We start from the raw sequence: 20619 nt of genomic DNA, 5'->3' as shown, positions 1-20619 counted from the left end.
CCGCCCTGTGCATTTGGAAGAGGACTCCAGCCTCAGATGAGATCACAGTCCCTGCAACACCTTGACTGCCGCTGTGTGAAACACTGAACAGAGTACTTGGCCATGTGGTCCTCAGACTGCTGCTTTAGAGACCCATGAGATCATCAACATATGTTACCTTAAACCACTAAAGTTGTGGTAATTCATTACACAGCAACAGAAAGCTAACAATTATCTACTGCACCTCTAGATGTTCCCCTGTGTGATCCTGATGTTACATGACACTTGAAGTTACTCATTTCAATGGAGTGAAAAATGTGGGACATTCTAGTTAAGCGATCTTGACTGGCAGTTAAAAGTTCCAGAAGTCCTACAGCGTTTTCTGACTTACAGCCTAATCTTACCTGGAAGGCATCTTGCTGATTATCTGATCCAGCCACCTCACTTTCTAGCCAAGACTAAGACAGGAAGCTAGCCTCCCCAGGTTCACAGGGCTAACGAGCAGCAGAGGACGAGCCACAGCCCAGTTCCTCCAGCACCATTAGTTGTTCCCTCAGAAATCTTTCCTTAAAGGTGGCTGCTCCTTAAAGATACAAGCAGTTGTGCTTGACTAGAGAGGGGGAGAGAAGTATATCTCCTCTCTGATACTGTAGTAAAATGGCCATAAAATAAATACCGCATGCTTTAGAAAAGTAGAGTATTAAATAAATAAAGTGGAGTATTAAATAAAGCCAGTATTTCAAAGGATTCAAAGACTAAAAGCAACATTAAAGATGTCAACAGTGACTAGACCATGATAACTACTATATAATGTCTTGTGTCTTTCTACCTCCCAGGGGACATTTAAATTGTCACTACTCACCGTTCCTGGCATCTAGTGGGTAGAGGCCAGGGATGCTGCTACACAGCCTGGAATGCATGGGGGGCGGGGATCCTCTTAAACTCTGCTTTAAGGCATCAGTTCTCTCTTTATCCCTGCTGAACCCCTAGCACTGGGACACTGAACATGTGGCATGCCCCACCTGTGCTCCCTTACACACTCAGAAGGCAAAGCTCTCCCATATCCCAATTTTCTTTGGCTTGGGCTTTAATCACTTATCTTTGGTTTGAACTTAAATATGGGCTAAACTTTTCACTACGTTGTATCCAGCTCTAATACACAAGCACACCTGCCCAGCTCAATGTTCCTTCTGACAGACAATGCCAAGACACTATTATGCATACTTGATTTTAACAAATCTATGTTTTACACATGGATCAAAATCTGGTGACCTACCAGCAAAGGACTACTGGAGTATGAGTGTGCAGAACACATAGTGGAGAACCACTGCCTACTCTAAACTGCTGGCAGCAAATAAGTATTACATGGCCCAAATGATATCGACGACGAGAATGAGAAAAGTGTCAAAACAACAGGAAGTGGCAGGGACTCTGATGACATGGAAAGCACAGTTTCTGTCAAAACAGGCAGCCGCTCTGTTCTAGACAATTACTGCCATGCAGAAATGTAGGCCCACTATGACCAGAAATCCAGATTGTCCAAGAAAACTTGGATATCTGAAGTTGTATATGAAACCACTCAATTTTAACATGTTAGCTTATAGTTTCCAAAAACCTTGAGTCCAACATTTTGGGTCACCTCTTTGAAATTTATGGTCTAGAGATTTTAAGAGCAAATGAAGAGGTGCCAAGTGGGCAAATTCAGAGGGAGGAAAGTTCAGGATATACTCTGCACAACAGATGGAGTATTAGAGACATGGGATAAAGCTAAATGATAGGCCTTGGATGAGGCCAACAAGTTTCAGAAGAGCTGCTAGTGATATTACCATCATCATCATCACAACAATAATCATAAATCATAACATTTATATAGAACTATATATCAGGCACTGTCCTAAGCACTTCATATGTATGAACACATGTAACTTTCCCGACAACCTTATGAGGTTGGTATTACTGTTACTCTCATCTTACAGAGGTAGAAAATAAGACAGTTTAAATAACTTGCCTAAAGCCACATGGCTAAGTACTGGCGCTGAGATTTGAACCCAGACAGGCAGCAACCTTCGGAGTCCATGTTTCTAATCACCCCCATCACAATTCTAATGCTTGTATCTGTAGCCTTTTAGCTCTGTATCTCTCTGTAACTACACATAAAATATGTTCCATCCACCTGAGTTCTTAATGGTAACATGTAGACAGGAAAAGACTAAAACAATGCTCAAGGTACTCTGTCTAAACACGTACAGAAATGGAAGCATTTTTCCCAAATGAAAATATCAGCCCCTGCTCTCTATAAATTATGTTCGCCTAGTAGGGTTCAGTCCTTCTTGTTAAAGCTTTAGTTTCTAATGATATTCTTGGCTTCTGCTTACATAAAAATACTAACAAACAGATGCAGAAGTCATACTCTCTGGCATGTAAGTCAAAAGGCATAGATGAATTGGTTGTATCCTCCAACCAGAGTGGGGACTGTGGCGAACAATTCTAAAGCCCATCAAAGATGTAAGGCATGAACTCGTCCTACACACTGTGGCAGCGTTATTACAAAAATTCTTTTTTTTTTTTTTTTTTTTTTTTTTTTTGAGGCGGAGTGTCGCTCTGTCGCCCGGACTGGAGTGCAGTGGCCAGATCTCAGCTCACTGCAAGCTCCGCTCCCGGGTTTACGCCATTCTCCTGCCTCAGCCTCCCGAGTAGCTGGGACTACAGGCGCCCGCCACCTCGCCCGGCTCGTTTTTGTATTTTTAGTAGAGACGGGGTTTCACCGTGTTAGCCAGGATGGTCTCGATCTCCTGATCTCGTGATCCGCCCGTCTCGGCCTCCCAAAGTGCTGGGATTACAGGCTTGAGCCACCGCGCCCGGCCAAAAATTCTTTTAAAAGTCTGTATAAAAATCCATAACAACTTGGCAAGCAAAATTACACTTCAAAGCAGCTAGTATGTAAATTAACTTCACATTTCACTTCATTTTAAAACAAGAGACCTTGTTATAACAAATTCAGGGAAACTGGCAATTTTGAGTTGAATATTAAAAAGAAATGCAAATTTTCACCTTTGTATGAGCTCTGCTATTTGTTCTCCTTCATGAACCCTGTCTTCCATTTCAGGATCCAATTATTTGAGGATAGAACGAGTTCTATCATTTTATTCCAGCAGGTCAAACATTGGTCCAATATTATAAAAATGCAGACTTTATTTAGACATAAAAAGCAACAAAGTATTTTCAATGCCATAATTCTCAAATCTGCTTAGAAATCCAAACAAAATGTAATCTTTAAGTAGAATTTTAAATTGTGTTGGAAAAACCAAAAAACTTTGCACATACAGAAGCATAAATACAGATTAACAAGTGAATTTAACAAGATACTAAAATGTAATACACATGTGTTAGCAATCATTTTGAAGAAAGCACTAAAAATATCAGTACTAGTCCACCTCCCTTTAATATATGCTACAGCCTAAAATATTTATATTTCCTTCTTTCTAGAAAATTATACTGCTCAAACTTTTTTACACGAAGCAAAAATGAAAAAGTCTCTCTCACAATGCTATGCAAATATGCAGAAACCATGACATTATCCCTAGGAGGATGTATATAAATCCTCATTCTGTTACGGATCTTAAAAACAGAAAACGAGCATCAGCGACACCACCACCAAAGGACTCTTTTAAAAAGTAGTTTTAAGATTTTAATTGTTCAAAACTGTTTAAGATGAATAGGAAAAGATAATTTGAAATATATGCAAAGAACAAGAAATTTTACTTGTGGCTAAATCAATTATTTCCTTTGGAAAAGAATAAAGTTCAAATTATATTGCCAATGTCACTAGAACTAAAATCTGGCCATTACAAAAGGCCTCCCAAACTGCAGTCAATGGCCTGCTCACTTCAAGTAATATTGGTAATGGCTAAATTCCAATATAACACCAAAAAAAAAAAAAAAACCTAGCCTAGAAGTCCGCTGGAGTTCACTGTAACAGGATTTAAGCTATAATTAAATTTGATTAGCTTGGTTCAAACCTCAAGTTCAAAAGAATTATCAGCATGAATGGATGAAAAGCCCTTTTACACGGGCATTTTGAAAATATGAAAAGGGCTGACACAGCAAGCTTCAAAGACTTTAAAAGCAATTGACCCTTCCCAGAGCAAAGGAGAAACGCTAACAGCTGAAACTCAGATGCTGCGTGCAAAGAAAATAAAGTTCCAGATGGTTCAAAAGCCTGGTAGTTTATTAAATATTAAATACTATTATTTTTAACTGGATTTTGCCCAGAGATAGCCAAATAAGTCATCCACAAAATGTGAAAAAGCAGTATGATACCATCCCCTGAAAAACTGAAGCAAATAAATATTCCCCTTTTCAAAAACTACCCGCATGAGGAAGCTTCTCAAGGAGTTATACAAACAACCATGATGATAGTCAAACAATCAAGACATTTAATAAAAAACAAAAACATCTACAGCCTAAAAATCCAAATCAGTTTATTTCGAGACATTTAACTGTTACTCTATAAACACACACCCCATGCACACATACCTCCCTTGGATCATATTATATTTTTCATGCATTAAGAAAGGAGAAAAGTGAAAGAAGCAGTAATAAACATGGCCTACGGAACTGGGTTAGTGACTGAGGGTTAACACAGATTTTAGAAGTAGTTAAAAATGAGTATTAGAGGATTACATATACAAAAGTTTGTTCACCGGGCACAGTGGCTCACACTTGTAATCCCAGCATTTTGGGAGCCTGGGTGAGCAGATCACTTGAGGCCAGGAGTTCATGACCAGCCTGGCCAACAAAGCAAAACCCAGTCTCTACTAACACAAAAATTAGCCAGGCATGGTGGAACACATCTGTAGTCCCAGCTACTCAGGAGGCTGAGGCATGAGAATCGCTTGGAACCCAGGAGGCGGAGGTTGCAGTGAGTTGAGATTGTGCCACTACACTCCAGCTAAGGCGACTTTGCCTCAAAAAAATAATCTGTTGTACGTATTCTTTTAAATATATACATGGAAATGGGTGCATACACATGCACATCAAATGAACTATAAACATACATATACAAACACACAGTAATGCATACATACATATTCATGTGTACACATAAACACACATGAACCACGGGTCCCTTTTCAACAAAACAAAGTTAGTTAACTCAGTTTATACACCGAGTTTTTAAATGGCACCTTCAAGTGAGTTTTTATGTTAAAATTTTTCCCTTGTTAGCATACTGTTTCTATATAACTTGGGATCTGGGGGAGGGAAAAGACTGTTTTTCATGAAATGGAAACATTCTATGCCAAATGAAGCAGGTGTGAGATATCTCAAAGATGAAAGCAATTCTCCAAATAACAATGTCATCCTGTAATGCTTTCTTGACATGTACAATTTTGCTATTCCTCTTTTTAAGATTTATTACAAAGCACTGTGTTTGTGATCTTTCCTAACACAGATCAGTAGTGTGATTGGTGCTCATTTCTAGCAGCTTTTAGCACTGAGGAAAGTCAATTCAACATTGATGTCACTAAAAATGGGTAAGAAATCCAGCTACAGCAGAGAGGCTGCTGTGCCCCTTAAATGCTCTTTCCTGAAAACATTTCTTCACAAGCAAATTAATTCTTAATGTAATTCTTTTATTCTAAAAACTGTTTATTACAAATCATCAGTTTTGAAATAAATCAAAGTGATCTCCCACCAAGAAAAGAAAACCCCACAAAGAAACCAATCATATTTACTTTTCTGCCCATTAAAAATATGCTGAAGGTGACACAGATATACCTCTCAGAAATTTCTCATTAAAAATTATCCACAATTTATGACAAACAGTTTTACTAGAGAAAATATTAATTCCACCAGTTTAGTAATAATATCCAACAACATATTTTCCTCCTGACATATCTACCAAATGGTTTTGGTATTGAAGCTTTTCTTTTTTCTCAAAACAGAAGAAGAAAATCTGTTAACTGAACTTGATATCACCTAGTCCAGTGGTTCTCACACTTCAGAATGCATCAGAATCATTCAGAGGGTGTGTAACACAAATTCTGGGCCTCACCCCAAGTTTCTGATTCAGGTCTCAAGTGGGAACTTAGAGTCTGCATTTCTAACAAGTTCCTAGGGAATGCAGCTGCTATTCGTGGAGGGACTGTACTTTGGGAACCAATGATCTACTCAGTATTTTCCTTCTTTTCATAATTTGCAAATTTGATAACAAGGAAATGATATGCTATACCCTTTAAAGACAGACAGACTTTGAGAGCTTAGAATTAAAGAGAAATTGACAAAAAGGAAATCTAATCTAAGGCATCACACAGCCCTCAAAGATGATCTAGTCTAGGATTCAGCAAACTTTCTCTGTAAAGAGTCAGACAATAAATAGTTTAGGCTTTATGGTCCATACAGTTTCTGTTACAACAACTCAACTCTGCCATTGTTGTGTGAAAGCAGACAGACAATACCTAAATGAAAGAAAGTGGTCGCATGCCAATAAAGCTTTATTACAAAAACAGGCTGTGATCTAGATTTGGCCCACAGGTCATAGTTTACCAACTATTTTTAAAAGGAGGAAATCAATACCCAGAGAGATTAAATAACTTCAAAAGGCACAAGACAGTAAGTGGCAAAATTGCAACTAGACCTTCAGTGTCCTGACGTCTGATGTACTAAGGAAGCTACTGTTATAGTAATATTTTGATAAAGAACAGCCACAAATGGAATGCATTACAAAACCTCATGTAGTTTAATGATCAAAAAGAAAAAATGACTTTACTAAGCAAAAGAGCATCTCAGTTCTAGAATTAATGCCAGACATTCTTTTTTTTTTTTTTTTTTTTTTTTTTTTGAGAAGGAGTTTCACTCTTGTTGACCAGGCTGGAGTGCAATGGCACGATCTCAGTTCACTGCAACCTCCATCTCCGGGTTCAAGCAATTCTCCTGCCTCAGCCTCCCGACTAGCTGGGATTACAGGTGCCCACCACCATGTCCAGCTATTTTTTTGTATTTTTAGTAGAGATGGGAGATTTACCATGTTGGCCAGGCTGGTTTGAACTTCTGACCTCAGGTGATCCACCCACCTCAGCCTCCCAAAGTGCTGGGATTACAGGCGTGAGCCACTGCACCCGGCTCAATGCCAGACATTCTTATTCCTATTATTACTTATAAATGGAAGGCTTACACTATTGGACGACAATCTGGACTCTTGTCACATTGCTTCCTGCAGCTTACACTAGGTTGGAGCAGGGCCTATGCCAATCAAGCCTTCTGATCAGGAAGTATGGAAAACAGAATCGAGGACTTCTCAGTTCTTACCCTCTTGGTCCTGCACCTTTCTCATCCCATCTGCCATCCATTTTATGCCATTCATTAAAAAACGTCTCCCCTCTACTAAAATTTTGGTTAAGAGCCAAAAGAAGTAGTAAACTATGATACTTAAGTTAAAAACAATGTTTATGTTCAGTCTACAAAGTTTTATTTTCATTCTAGTGATTAAGTAATTATTAAGTTAAATAGAATATTTAGCTAATAAAAGTAAAGCAGACATTTATCTTCACTACTTAGATACCTAAAAGTGTATTATGTGTACACATATAGTACACACACATATGAACACATACTCCCCATGCTTTCACAGTTGCCAAAGCTTTTACTCTTAAAACTGATTATTTGAATAAGCAATATTTTAGCAATTAATAAAGCAAATTTTATGTATGGCCTTACACCTATTTTATGCCAGTTTATTTTTTAAAATAAAGCAAATGCATGCATATTAGGAAAATAACTTGATTTTAAGTATCTGAGATAAAGTTTTGAACATGTTTCATATACTCTACACCATGCATGAAAAAGCATCTGTTATTTACAGATCAAAGCAAACCTAAGTATCCTAAAACAACTAGAGTGAAAAATTCCCAAATTTAATTTCATCTCTGTCCACATGCTTCTTTGAACTAATAATTCAGAGAACTGGTCAGTATGTTGAACTAATTAGCATGCTTAATGCTTGCCAACTTTGATGGTTCCAATTCTTTAAGAAATTGAATTTTTTTTTTTTTTCCAAGACGGGGTCTTGCTCTGTCACCCAGGCTGGAGTGCAATGGCATGATCGTGGCTCATTGCAACCTCCGCCTCCCGGGTTCAAGCTATTCTCCTGCCTCAGCCTCCCGAGTAGCTAGGATTACAGGTGCTTGCCACCACACCTGGCTAATTTTTCTATTTTTATTAGAGATGGGGTTTCACCACGTTGGTCAGGCTGGTCTCAAACTCCTAACCTCATGATCCACCCACCTCAGCTTCCAAAAGTGCTGGGATTACAGGCATGAGCCATTATGCCCAGCCAAGAAATGGAATTTAAAAAATAGTTTTAAAAACACATACATGGCCGGGCATGGTGGCTCGCACCTGTAATCCCAGCACTTTGGGAGGCCAAGGCAGGTGGATCATGAGGTCAAGAGCTCAAGACCAGCCTGGCCAACATGGTGAAACCTCGTCTCTATTAAAAATACAAAAAATCTTTGGGAGGCCAAGGCAGGCAGATCACGAAGTCAGGAGATTGAGACCATCCTGGCTAACACGGTGAAACCCCGTCTCTACTAAAAATACAAAAAACTAGTCGGGCATGGTGGTGGGCGTCTGTAGTCCCAGCGACTCAGGAGGCTGAGGCAGAAGAATGGTGTGAACCAGGAGGCGGAACTTGCAGTGAGCCGAGATCACACCACTGCACTCCAGCCTGGGCAACAGAACAAGACTCCGTCTAAAGAAAACAAACACACACACACACACACAATTAGATGGGTGTGGTGGTGTGCACCTGTAATCCCAGCTACTCGGGAGTCTGAGGCAGGAGAATTGCTTGAACCCAGGAGGCAGAGCTTGCAGTGAGCTGAGATGGCACCACTGCACTCCAGCCAACAGCGTGAGACTCCGTCTCAAACACACACACACAGACATACACACACACACAAGCAAATTTGAGAAAATGCAAAAGCCATCCAAGTTGACAAGATCACATATATTGAATAATGCTTCAAGATGCCCCAAAACATGAGTGATGCCTGTTTAATATCCTCTAAACTACAAAATAGCTTGTAAATTGTTTGGGGTTTTTGATTTGCACGAGACAAATCAACTTTTTTTCTGTATCCAACCAGTTTTTATGATATTCAGCATATGCCTAACTTTATTTATTTATTTATTTTTTTTTTTTTTGAAGCGGAGTCTCGCTCTGTCACCCGGGCTGGAGTGCAGTGGCCAGATCTCAGCTCACTGCAAGCTCCGCCTCCCGGATTTACGCCATTCTCCTGCCTCAGCCTCCCGAGTAGCTGGGACTACAGGCGCCCGCCACCTCACCCAGCTAGTTTTTGTATTTTTTTAGTAGAGACGAGGTTTCACCGTGTCAGCCAGGATGGTCTCGATCTCCTGACCTCGTGATCCGCCCATCTCGGCCTCCCAAAGTGCTGGGTTTACAGGCTTGAGCCACCGCGCCCGGCCACCTAACTTTAATATAAAGAACAGCAGTAAAGTGTTCTTGATAAGAGGTTAACAGTTTATACTTTTTAACTGCAATGAGAGTAAATTCATTTGAGATCTTTTAAATGTAATCCTAGAACTAGGAGCCAAAAGCAAAGTGGATTATTTACTGTCCACACATTTGAGCATCATGGCCATTTTTGCTACAAAGATTTTCCTAACAATCTCGTGTGGTAATCAATAAATGACCCATAGTAAGTAGGTTACTACATAGCAGACAGAGTGTTAACTAGCTAATTACACTTTTTTTGTCCTACTACTACATGGATTTTTTAAAGTTCTATTTTATTCTGATATTCTAAGACTACTCATTTCTGTAATTTATATGAGAACATCACACAGAGCCTTCCAAACAAATTCCACCTTGGCTTGCAAATTTATTTTCTCCCTCTAACTTGAGGAAAAAGTTATGCATAAAATAAATAAATAAATACTACATGATTATCTCAATAGATGCAGAAAAGGCTTTTGATAAAATCCAACACCACTTCATGTTAAAAACTCAATAAATGACATGATCGTATATCTAGAAAACCCCATAATCCCGGCCCAAAAGCTCCTTATGCTGATAACTTCAGCAGAGTCTCAGGATACAAAATCAACATACGAAAATCACTAGCATTCCTATACATCAACAGGCAAGCCAAGAGACCTATCAGGAATGAACTCCCATTCACAACCACCACAAAAAAAAAAAAAACAAAATGCCTAGAATTACAGCTAACCAAGGAGGTGACAGATACTATAAGGAGAACTACAGAACACTGCTCAGAGGTATCAGAAATGACACAAGCAAACGAAAAAACATTCCATGCTCATGGGCAAGAAGAATCAATATCGTGAAAATGGCCACACAGACCAAAGCAATTTATATAATAGATTCAACCCTATGCCTATTAAACTACCACTGACATTCTTCATGGAAGTAGAAAAAAAACTATTTTAAAATTCATACAGAATCCAAAAAAGAGCCCAGATAGCCAAGGTAATCCTAAGCAAAAAGAACAAAGTTAAAGGCATCACGCTACCAGACTTCAAGCTATATTACAGGGCTACAGTTACCAAAACAGCATGGTACTGGTACAAAAACAGACACACAGACCAACAGAACAGAAAGCCCAGAAGTAAGGCCACACACCTAGAATCATCTGCTCTTCAGCAATGCTGACAAAAACAAGCAATAAAGAAAGAAAGGATTTCTTATTCAATAAATGGTGATGGGATGACTGGCTAGCCATACACACAAGATTGAAACTGGACCCCTTCCTTATACCATATATAAAAATTAAGATGATTAAAAACTTAAAATATAAAACCTAAAAATATAAAATCCCTGGAAGACACCTAGGCAATACCATTCTGGACATTGGAACACACAAAGATTTCATGATGAGGATGCCAAAGGCAACTGAAACCAAAGCGAAAATTGATGGGAACTAATTAAAGAGCTTCTGCATAGCAAAAGAAACTACCAACGGAGTAAACAGACAACCTACAGAATGGGAAAAAACTTTTGCAAAATATGAAAAACCCTCAATATCACCGATCATTAGAGAAATGTAAATAAATCAAAACCACAATGACATGCCATCTCACACTTGTCAAAATGGCTATTATTAAAAAGTCAAAAAACAACATATGCTGGCGAGGTTGGAGAGAAAAAGGAACACACACACTGTTGGTGGGAATGTAAATTGGTTCAACCATTGTGGAAGACAGTATGGTGATTCCTTAAAGGCCTAAAATCAGAACTACCATTTGACCCAACAACTCCATTACTGAGTACATACCCAAAGGAATATTAATCCTTCTATCATAAAGACACGTACATACATACATTCACTGCAGCACTATTCACAATAGCAAAGACATGGAATCAACCTAAATATCCGTCAATAAAACACTGAACAAAGAAAATGTGGTACATACATACCATGAATACTATAGAGGCATAAGAAAAAACGACATCACTTCCTTTGCAGGAATATGGATGATGCTAGAGGCCATTATCCTTAGCAAACTAATGCAGAAAGAGAAAACCAAATACCACATGTTCTCATTTACAATTGGGAGCTAAATGATGAGAACACCATAGATCCCCAGAGGGAAATAACAGACACTGCAGCCTATCAGACAGTGGCGGCTGGGAGGAGGGAGAGGAACAGGAAAAAAAAAACTAATGGGCACTAGACTTAGTACCTGGGTGACAAAATAATCTGTACAACAAACCTCCATGACACAAGTTTACCTATGTAACAAACCAGTACATGTACTCCTGAACCTAAAGTAATTTAAATTAAAAAAAAAAGAATTAACAAAAATCCCAACCCCAAAGGGGTGTTTGGTGCATGTGATTTCATGAAGAAAGTCCAAGCTCAATGTTTCAGTACCAAAGTACAAGTAAAAAATACTCCTTAAAGGCAGTTAAGCACGCTTTTTAAAAATAAGGCTTTCCATGCTCACTTCGGCAGCACATATACTAAAATTGGAACAATACAGAGAAGATTAGCATGGGCCCTGAGCAAGAATGAAATGCAAATTCGTGAAGCTTTCCATATTTTTAGAACTTCATGAAGCGTACACAAATATCAATAGCTGCATAAATCAAGCCGAAGAAAGGTTATCAGAGACTGAAGATCAACTTAATGAAATAAAGTGTGAAGACAAGATTAGATAAAAAAAGAATGAAAAGGAACAAACAAAGCCTCCAAAAAATATGGGACTATGTGAAAAGACCAAACCTACATTTGATTGGCATACCTGAAAGTGACAGGGAGAATGGAACCAAGTTGGAAAACACTCTTCAGGATATCATCCAGGAGAACTTCCCCAACCTATCAAGACAGGCTAACATTCAAATTCAGAAAATACAGAGAATGCCACTAAGATACTCCTTGAGAAGAGCAACACAGTCATCAAAATTCACAAAGGTTGAAATGAAAAAAAAATTGTTAAGGGCAGCCAGAGAGAAAGGTCGGGTTACCCACAAACGGAAGCCATCAGACTAACAGCAGGTCTCTCTACAGAAACCCTACAAGCCAGAAGAGAGTGGAGGCCAATATTCAACATTTTAAAATAATTTTCAACCCAGAATTTAAAATCCAGCCAAACTACGCTTCATACGGAAAAGAGAAATAAAATCCTTTATAGACAAGCAAATGCTGAGAGACTTTGTCACTACCAGGCCGGGCTTACGGGAGCTCCGAAGGAAGCACTAAACATGCAAAGGAACAACCAGTACCAGCCACTGCAAAAACATACCAAATTGTAAAGACCATAGCCACTATGAAAAAAATTGAATCAATTAATAGGCAAAATAACCAGCTAGCATCATAACAGGATCAAATTCACACACAACAATATTAATCTTAAGCAAACGGGCTAAATGCCCCCAATTAAAAGACACAGACTGGCAAATTGGATGAAGAGTGGAGACCCATCTCATGTGCAAAGACACACATAGGCCCAAAATAAAAGGATGGAGGAATATTTACCAAGCAAATGGAAAGCAAAAAAAAAAAAGCAGGGATTGCAATCCTAGTCTCTGACGAAACAGACTTTAAACCAACAAACATAAAACACAAAAAAAAGACAAAGAAGGGCATTATATAATGGTAAAGGGATCAACACAACAAGAAGAGCTAAGTATCCTAATATATATGCACCTAATACAGGAGCACCCAGATTCATAAAGCAAGTTCTTCGAGATCTACAAAGAGACAGCCACAAAACAACAGTGGGAGACTTTAAACCCCACTGTCAATATTAGACAGACAGAAAACTAACAAGGATATTCAGGACCTGAACTCAGCTCTGGACCAACAGGACCTAATAGACATCTACAGAACTCTCCACCCCAAATCAACAGAATATACATTCTTCTGAGCAACACATCACACAGTATTCTAATACTGACCACATAATTGGAAGTAAAACACTCCTCAATTAATTTGGGAGCTGATGTTTTGAAAAGGTTGACAAAATAGACTGCTAGCCAGACAAAGAAGAAAAGAGAGAAGAATCAAACAGACACAATAAAAAATGATAAAGGGGATATCACCACTGATCCCACAGAAATACAAACTACCATCAGAGAATAGTATAAACACCTCTATGCAAATAAACAAGAAAATCTAGAAGAAATGGATTAATTCCAGGACACATACACCCTCCCAAAACTAAACCAGGAAGAAGTCGAATCCCTGAATAGACCAATAACAAGTTCTGAAATTGAGGCAGTAATTAATACCCTACAAACCAAAAGAAAAGCCCAGTACCAGACGAATTCACAGACGAATTCTACCAGAGGTACAAAGAGGAGCTGGTACCATTCCTTCTGAAACTATTCCAAACAGGAAAAGAGGGGCTCCTCTCTAACTCATTTTATTAGGCCAACATCATCCTGACACCAAAACCTGGCAGAGACACAACAAAAAAAGAAAATTTCAGAACAATATCCCTGATGAACATGAACGTGAAAATCCTCAATAATATACTGGCAAAACAAATCCAGCAGCACATCAAAAAGCTTATCCACCATGATCAAGTCACCTTCATCCCTGAGATACAAGGCTGGTTCAACATATGCAAATCAATAAACGTAATCCATCTCATAAACAGAACCATAACAAAAACCACATGATTATGTCAAATGATGCAGAAAAGCTTTCAATAAAATTCAACATCTCTTCATGCTGAAAACTCTCAATAAACTAGGTATTGATGGGATGTACCTCAAAATATTAAGAGCTGTTATGACAAACCCAAAGCCCATATTATACTGAATGTGCAAAAGCTGGAAGCATTCCCTTTGAAAACTGGCACAAGACAAAGATGCCCTCTCTCACCACTCCTATTCAACATAGTATCGGAAGTTCTGGCCAGGGCAATCAGGCAAGAGAAAGAAATAAAGGGTATTCATATAGGAAGAGAGGAAGTCAAATTGTCTCTGTTTGCAGATGACATGATTGTACATTTGGAAAACCCCATTGTCTCTGCCCAAAATCTCCTTAAGCTGATAAGCAACTTCAGCAAAGTCTCAGGATACAAAATCAATGTGCAAAAATCACAACCATTCCTATACACCAATAACAGATAAACAGCCAAATCATGACTGAACTCCCATTCACAATTGCTACAAAGGAAATAAAATACCTAGGACTACAACTTACAAGGGATGTGAAGGACCTCTTCCAGGAGAACTACAAACCACTGCTCAAGGAAATAAGAGAGGACACACATAAATGGAAAAACATTCCATGCTCATGGATAGGAAGAATCATTATCATGAAAATGGCCATACTGCTCAAAGTAATGTATAGATTCAATGCTATTCCCAACAAGCTACCATTGATTGACTTTCTTCACAGAATTAGAAAAAAACTACTTTAAATTTCATATGGAATCAAAAAAGAGCCTGCATAGCCTAGTCAATCCTAAGCAAAACGAACAAAGCTGGAGGCACCACGCTACCTGACTTCAAACTATACGACAAGGCATAGTAAACCAAAACAGCATGGTACTGATACCAAAACAGATATATAGACCAATGGAACTGAATAGAGGCCTCAGAAATAATGCCACACATCTACAACCATCTGATCTTTGACAAACCTCAAAAAAGCAATGGGGGAAGAATTCCCTATTTAGTAAATGGTGTTGGGAAAACAGGCTAGCCATATGCAGAAAACTGAAACTGGACCCGTTCTTTACATTTTATACAAAAACTAACTCAAGATGGATTAAAAACTTAAACATAAGACCTAAAACCATCAAAACTCTGGAAGAAAACCTAGGCAATACCATTCAGGACATAGGCATGGGCAAAGACTTCATGACTAAAACACCAAAAGCAATGGCAACAAAACCCAAAATTGAAAAATGGGATCTAATTAAACTAAAGACCTTCTGCACAGCAAAGGAAACTATCATCAGAGTGAACAGGCAACCTACAGAATGGGAGAAAATTTTTGTAATCTATCCATCTGACAAAGGGCTAATATCCAGAATCTACAAGGAACTTAAATTTACAAGAAAAAAACAACCCCATCACAAATTGGGTGAAGGATATAAACAGACACTTCTCAAAAGAAGACATTTATGTGGCCAACAAACATATGAAAAAATGCTCATCATCACTGGTCATTAAAGAAATGCAAATCAAAACCACAATGAGATACCATCTCACGCCAGTTAGAATGACGATCATTAAAAAGTCAGGAAACAACAGATGCTGGAGAGGATGTAGAGAAATAGGAACACTTTTACACTGTTGGTGGGAGTGTAAATTAGTTCAACCATTGTGGAAGACAGTGTGGCGATTCCTCAATGATCTAGAACCAGAAATACCATGGTACCCAGCAATCCTATTACTGGGTACATACCCAATGGATTATAAATCATTCTACCATAAAGACACATGCACAAGTGTGTTTATTGCGGCACTATTCACAATAGTAAAGACTTGGAACCAACCTAAATGCCCATCAATGATAGAATGGATAAAGAAAACGTGGCATATATACACCATGGAATACTATGCAGCCACAAAAATGGATGAGTTCATGTCCTTTGCAGTGACATGAATTTGGAACCCATCAATCTCAGCAAACTAACACAGGAACAGAAAACCAAACACCGCATGTTCCCACTCATAAGTGGGAGTTGAACAATGAGAACACATTGACATAGGGAGGGGGAACATCACACACTGGGGCCTGTTGAGGGGTGGGGGTGGGGGGTAGAGGAGGGATAGCATTAGGAGAAATACCTAATGTAGATGACGGGTTGATGGTTGCAGCGAACCACCATAGCACGTGTATACCTATGTAACAAACCTGCTACACATGTATCGCAGAACTTAAAGTGTAATTTTTTTTAAAAAAATGCTTTCCAATGTCAACATATCAATTCCATTACTCTACCCTTCCTTTTTCTAAGTTGTCTAAAAGGACTGTCCAAAATTCAACTCATTCAGAGACATTCAAGGATTCACTCCTTGAGTGTCTGTTCTTATCTTGCCAGCACTCCAACACTTTTAATATCCAACTACTGCATGTTCAACTACTAATGAACTGCTTTACAAATATCCATGCATTTCCACACACAAACAGGAGAGGCTGTCTAGGGGTAGAATCCCTCTCTTCTGTCCCATCTACACATGGCTAATTATATACTCTGTATATATGTTTTCTGGTGAACTAAAATGTTCTGGTGAACTGTTTTCTGGTGAACTAAATGTTTTCTGGTGAACTAAAAATTACTGGGTCACCACTTCAGTAACAGTATTATTCTCAAAACTACAGTAAACATTTAGTGATAGTGTACAAAGAAAATTTCTATAATCTGTCGTCTGCATTAAAAACTTCACATTAATTCCATGATTTTTAGAGTTTCATTTCTAAGAAGGCAGTGCTACAATAAGTAGTAAATAATTTAGGTTCTAGGTTTATTTTAGCACAAAGTAAACAGTAATCTTAGTGAGTCACTTCAGATTTTGTATTTTATAGGATATTGTAAGGGAGACAACTCAAAGCAAAGAAGGTTCGTGCTTGGATAAAACAAAATACACAGCGCCTTTTCCTCCTTCCAGTAGGTGAATGTTGAGACTATTTTTACTACATGATAATGCAACAGCAAGAATTTTAAAAACTAATGGCACGATCTATATAAGGAATTAATAGTAACTATACTATGAATCAAAAAAGAGGAAGAACTGAGCTTCTAAACCACTGTCTACATATTAACAGTATAGTAATGCAAGAGAAAATAGGCATTTTCAGGGAAATAGAGACAGAAAAAAGGTGAAAGATACCCAATTACTGAAATGTAAAACCAGTGACTAAAAAGTCAGTCCTTTCTATTTTTTTTTTTTTTTTGAGATGGAGTCTCGCTCTGTTGCCCAGGCTAGAGTGCAGTGGCACAATCTCAGCTCACTGCAAGCTCCACCTCCTGGGTTCACGCCATTCTCCTGCCTCAGCCTCCTGAGTAGCTGGGACTACAGGCGCCTGCCACCACAGCCAGCTAATTTTTTGTATTTTTAGTACAGATGGGGTTTCTCTGTGTTAGGCAGGATGGTCTCAATCTCCTGACCTCGTGATAAGCCAGGCTCAGCCTCCCAAAGTGCTGGGATTACAGGCATGAGCCACCACGCCCAGCCCCCTTTGAAATTTTTTTAAGATAGCCATCATATCAATTAAGAAAACAAGCCAGGTACGGTGGCTAATGCCTGTAATCCCAGCACTTCAGGAGGCTCAGCTGGGCAGATCACATGAGGCCAGGGGTTCAAGACCAGACTGGCCAACATGGTGAGACCCCGCCTCTATTAAAAATATAAAAATTAGCCGGGCATGGTGGTGTGTGCCTGTAATCCCAGCTATTCAGGTGGCGTTTGAATCCAGAAAGGAGGCTGCAGTGAGTGAAACTGTGCCACTGCACCCCAGCCTTGGTGGCAGAGCAACACCCTTGTCTCAAGAAAAATAAAATAAAAAAACGAAGGGAAAGGTCTCAGAAAATCAAAACATCATCTTTCAAGACTGCGATGTTCAAAAATATGAAAACAAACACCTAAATAAAGAAAAACAAAGACATTATTTGGAACCTATATACACAGGTTCCTTAACATATATATTTCTTCCAGATACAGACTCATACAAATCTGGCCAACTGATTTTTTGAAAAGATGCAAAAGCATTTCAGTGAGGAAAAAAAAATAATCTCTTTAACAAATGCTGTTAGAACAACTGTACATCTATATATGCAAAAAACAAACCTTGAGCTAAACCTTATCCCTTAAATAAAAATCAACTCAAAATGGATCATAGATGTAAATATAAAACATAAAGCTATAAAACTTTTAGAAGAAAATATGAGAGAAAACCTTAATGACTGAGAGTCAGGCAGAGTTCCTAGAGATGACATCCAAAGTACAATTCATAAAAGAAAAAATGAATTGAACTTTACCAAAATTTAGAACTTTAACTTTGCAAGTAATACTGTTTTAGAGAAATTACGAGTTACAGATTAGAAAATACTGCAAATCACATAAGACTAAAGGACAAGCATCCCAAATATATAAAGAACTTTTGAAACTCCAAAAGAAACCATACAATTAAAAATGAACAAAAGACTGAACAGATACTTCACGAAAAAAAGATGCAAGCGTGGCAAATAAGCATAGGAAAAGATGTTCAACATCATCAGCCATTAGGGAACTGAAAAGTAAAACCACTATGAGACGCAGCATCAACTCCTGGAAGTAGTTTGTTGGTCTTCCCTGCATTACTTCCCCTCTACTAAGGGCAGGGTGGTTGTTTCTGTGGTTAGCTCCCAGAAGCGCAATGTGGTTCGTTCCAGGCCTCAGAAACACCAGAATACATCTGGCTTCAAAAATAACAAGTTTTGGGCCAGGCATGGTGGCTCACGCCTGTAATCCCAGCATTTTGGGAGGCCAAGGCAGGCGGACCACTTGAGGTCAGGAGTTGGAGACCAGCCTGGCTAACAGGGTGAAACCCCTTCTTTACTAAAAATACAAAAATTAGCCAGGAGTGCTGGTGGGTGCCTGTAGTCCCAGCTACTTAGGAGGCTGAGGCTGGAGAATCACTTGAACCCGGGAAGCAGAGGTTGCAGTGAGCCAAGATTGCACCACTGTACTCCAGCCTGGGTGACAAAGTGAAACTCTGTCTCAAAAAAAAAAAAAAAGCACAAAAAAACCCCCAAGTTTTGAACTCGGCAGGAGGAGTTTGCAGTGAGCTGAGATCATGCCACTACACTCCAGCCTGGGTGAAAGAGCAAGCAAGATCCTGTCTCAAAACAAAAAACAAAACAAAACAAAAAAAAACACCAAGTTTGGTAAGAGTGTTCAGACCAAGAAAATAAATGCAAAATTTCATGATGGGCTATATCAGCTCTGTAAAGAAGTTCCTGAATGGCATGCATTAATAAACTATAACAAACACAAACCATTATCAAAACCTAAAAAATGTGTTAAACATTTATAAAAGTCAGTAGAGGATTCTTATCACATAATGTGTAGACTATGTGCCTATGAATGTGAAGTCTGTACAAAATGTAGAAATGAAGAAGTCACTATTATTCTGTTTAATAAAGAACCAGAAAAAAACAAAAATTACTGAAAATAATCTAAGTTCTAACCACAGAAGAAGCTGCAGAAAAAGTTATCAAGTGATGATTTAGATTTTGATATTGATTTAGATGACAAAGTAGAGTGAATTAGTATCAATATACTACAAGTCAATTTGAGAATGTGAAGTTCTGACCAACTTTTGACTTCTAATTTTCACAAAAAATACTGTGAAATCATGAGAAAATTTGAAAAACGCTATTGAAAATAGGCAAAATTTATACATGAACAATATAAATCATGTATGATATTTCAACAATTATAAAATTTTCATCCATTGTGTTTTTGGATATGTTTGTTTTTTTGAGACAGGGTCTCACTGTTACCCAGGGCTCCAACTCCTGGGCTCAAGTTTTTCTTATAACAATTTTTTAAGTTGCATATGTTAGAATATCTGCCAAAATGAGTATGAGGTATCATACTGCAGTTCATGCGGATTATTTAAAAGAATCTATTACCTAGTACTACCAAACTAAATAAGATTCAGAATTGACGGCTGTGTAAGAACTACCTTAGTAAAAGTAAGATGACATTATATTGGTAGCCTCAAAAATTGGTCCTCAGTAAGTGCCTTTGATAAATTTATCTCAAGTAAATGACTCACATAGCAAAAATCCCCTTACTCACTTCACTTGTTACAAAGCAAATGCAGGTTTAAAAATAATAATAATAATGTTTAACAAGTGTATAGCAATCTTTCTTTGAAAGTATTTTTATATACCTCATCACATTGTTTTTACCTTTTTTCTCCTGTGAAATATGTATATCAAAAATGCACAGAATTCATATGGATCGTTTAATAGATAATTATAAAGGAAAGCTCACACATTTACCCAGGTAAAGAATTGACCAGCACCAGAAGACCCTTGCTAGGCTCTTCCTCAGCAAAAGTTCATCCTTCTTCCCAGAGTTGGTACTGTTCTTAATTGTAGTATTTTCTTATCATTTTACTACCCGTGTTTATACTCTAAAAC

At 38.3% G+C, this 20619-nt stretch overlaps 1 protein-coding gene, 1 non-coding gene and 1 pseudogene across 10 annotated transcripts in view; 2 read left to right on the top strand and 1 right to left on the bottom strand.

The window, feature by feature from the left end:
* Positions 1-20619, bottom strand: part of SLC25A26 (solute carrier family 25 member 26) — a 165837-nt gene that overhangs the window by 84256 nt on the left and 60962 nt on the right. The gene's annotated exons all lie outside the window — the stretch shown is intronic.
* On the top strand, positions 7224-19733 carry LOC117084507 (annotated as a pseudogene).
* Positions 11960-12066, top strand: LOC117084573. Its single transcript, XR_004437506.1, has one exon. It is a non-coding gene; the product is annotated as a U6 spliceosomal RNA (small nuclear RNA).

This window comes from Trachypithecus francoisi, unplaced genomic scaffold, assembly GCF_009764315.1.
Source record: "Trachypithecus francoisi isolate TF-2019V2 unplaced genomic scaffold, Tfra_2.0 Lachesis_group0, whole genome shotgun sequence".
Classification (NCBI taxonomy): domain Eukaryota; kingdom Metazoa; phylum Chordata; class Mammalia; order Primates; family Cercopithecidae; genus Trachypithecus; species Trachypithecus francoisi.
Note: the sequence above shows the minus strand (reverse complement) of the source record. Positions and strands in the feature narration are given on the sequence as shown.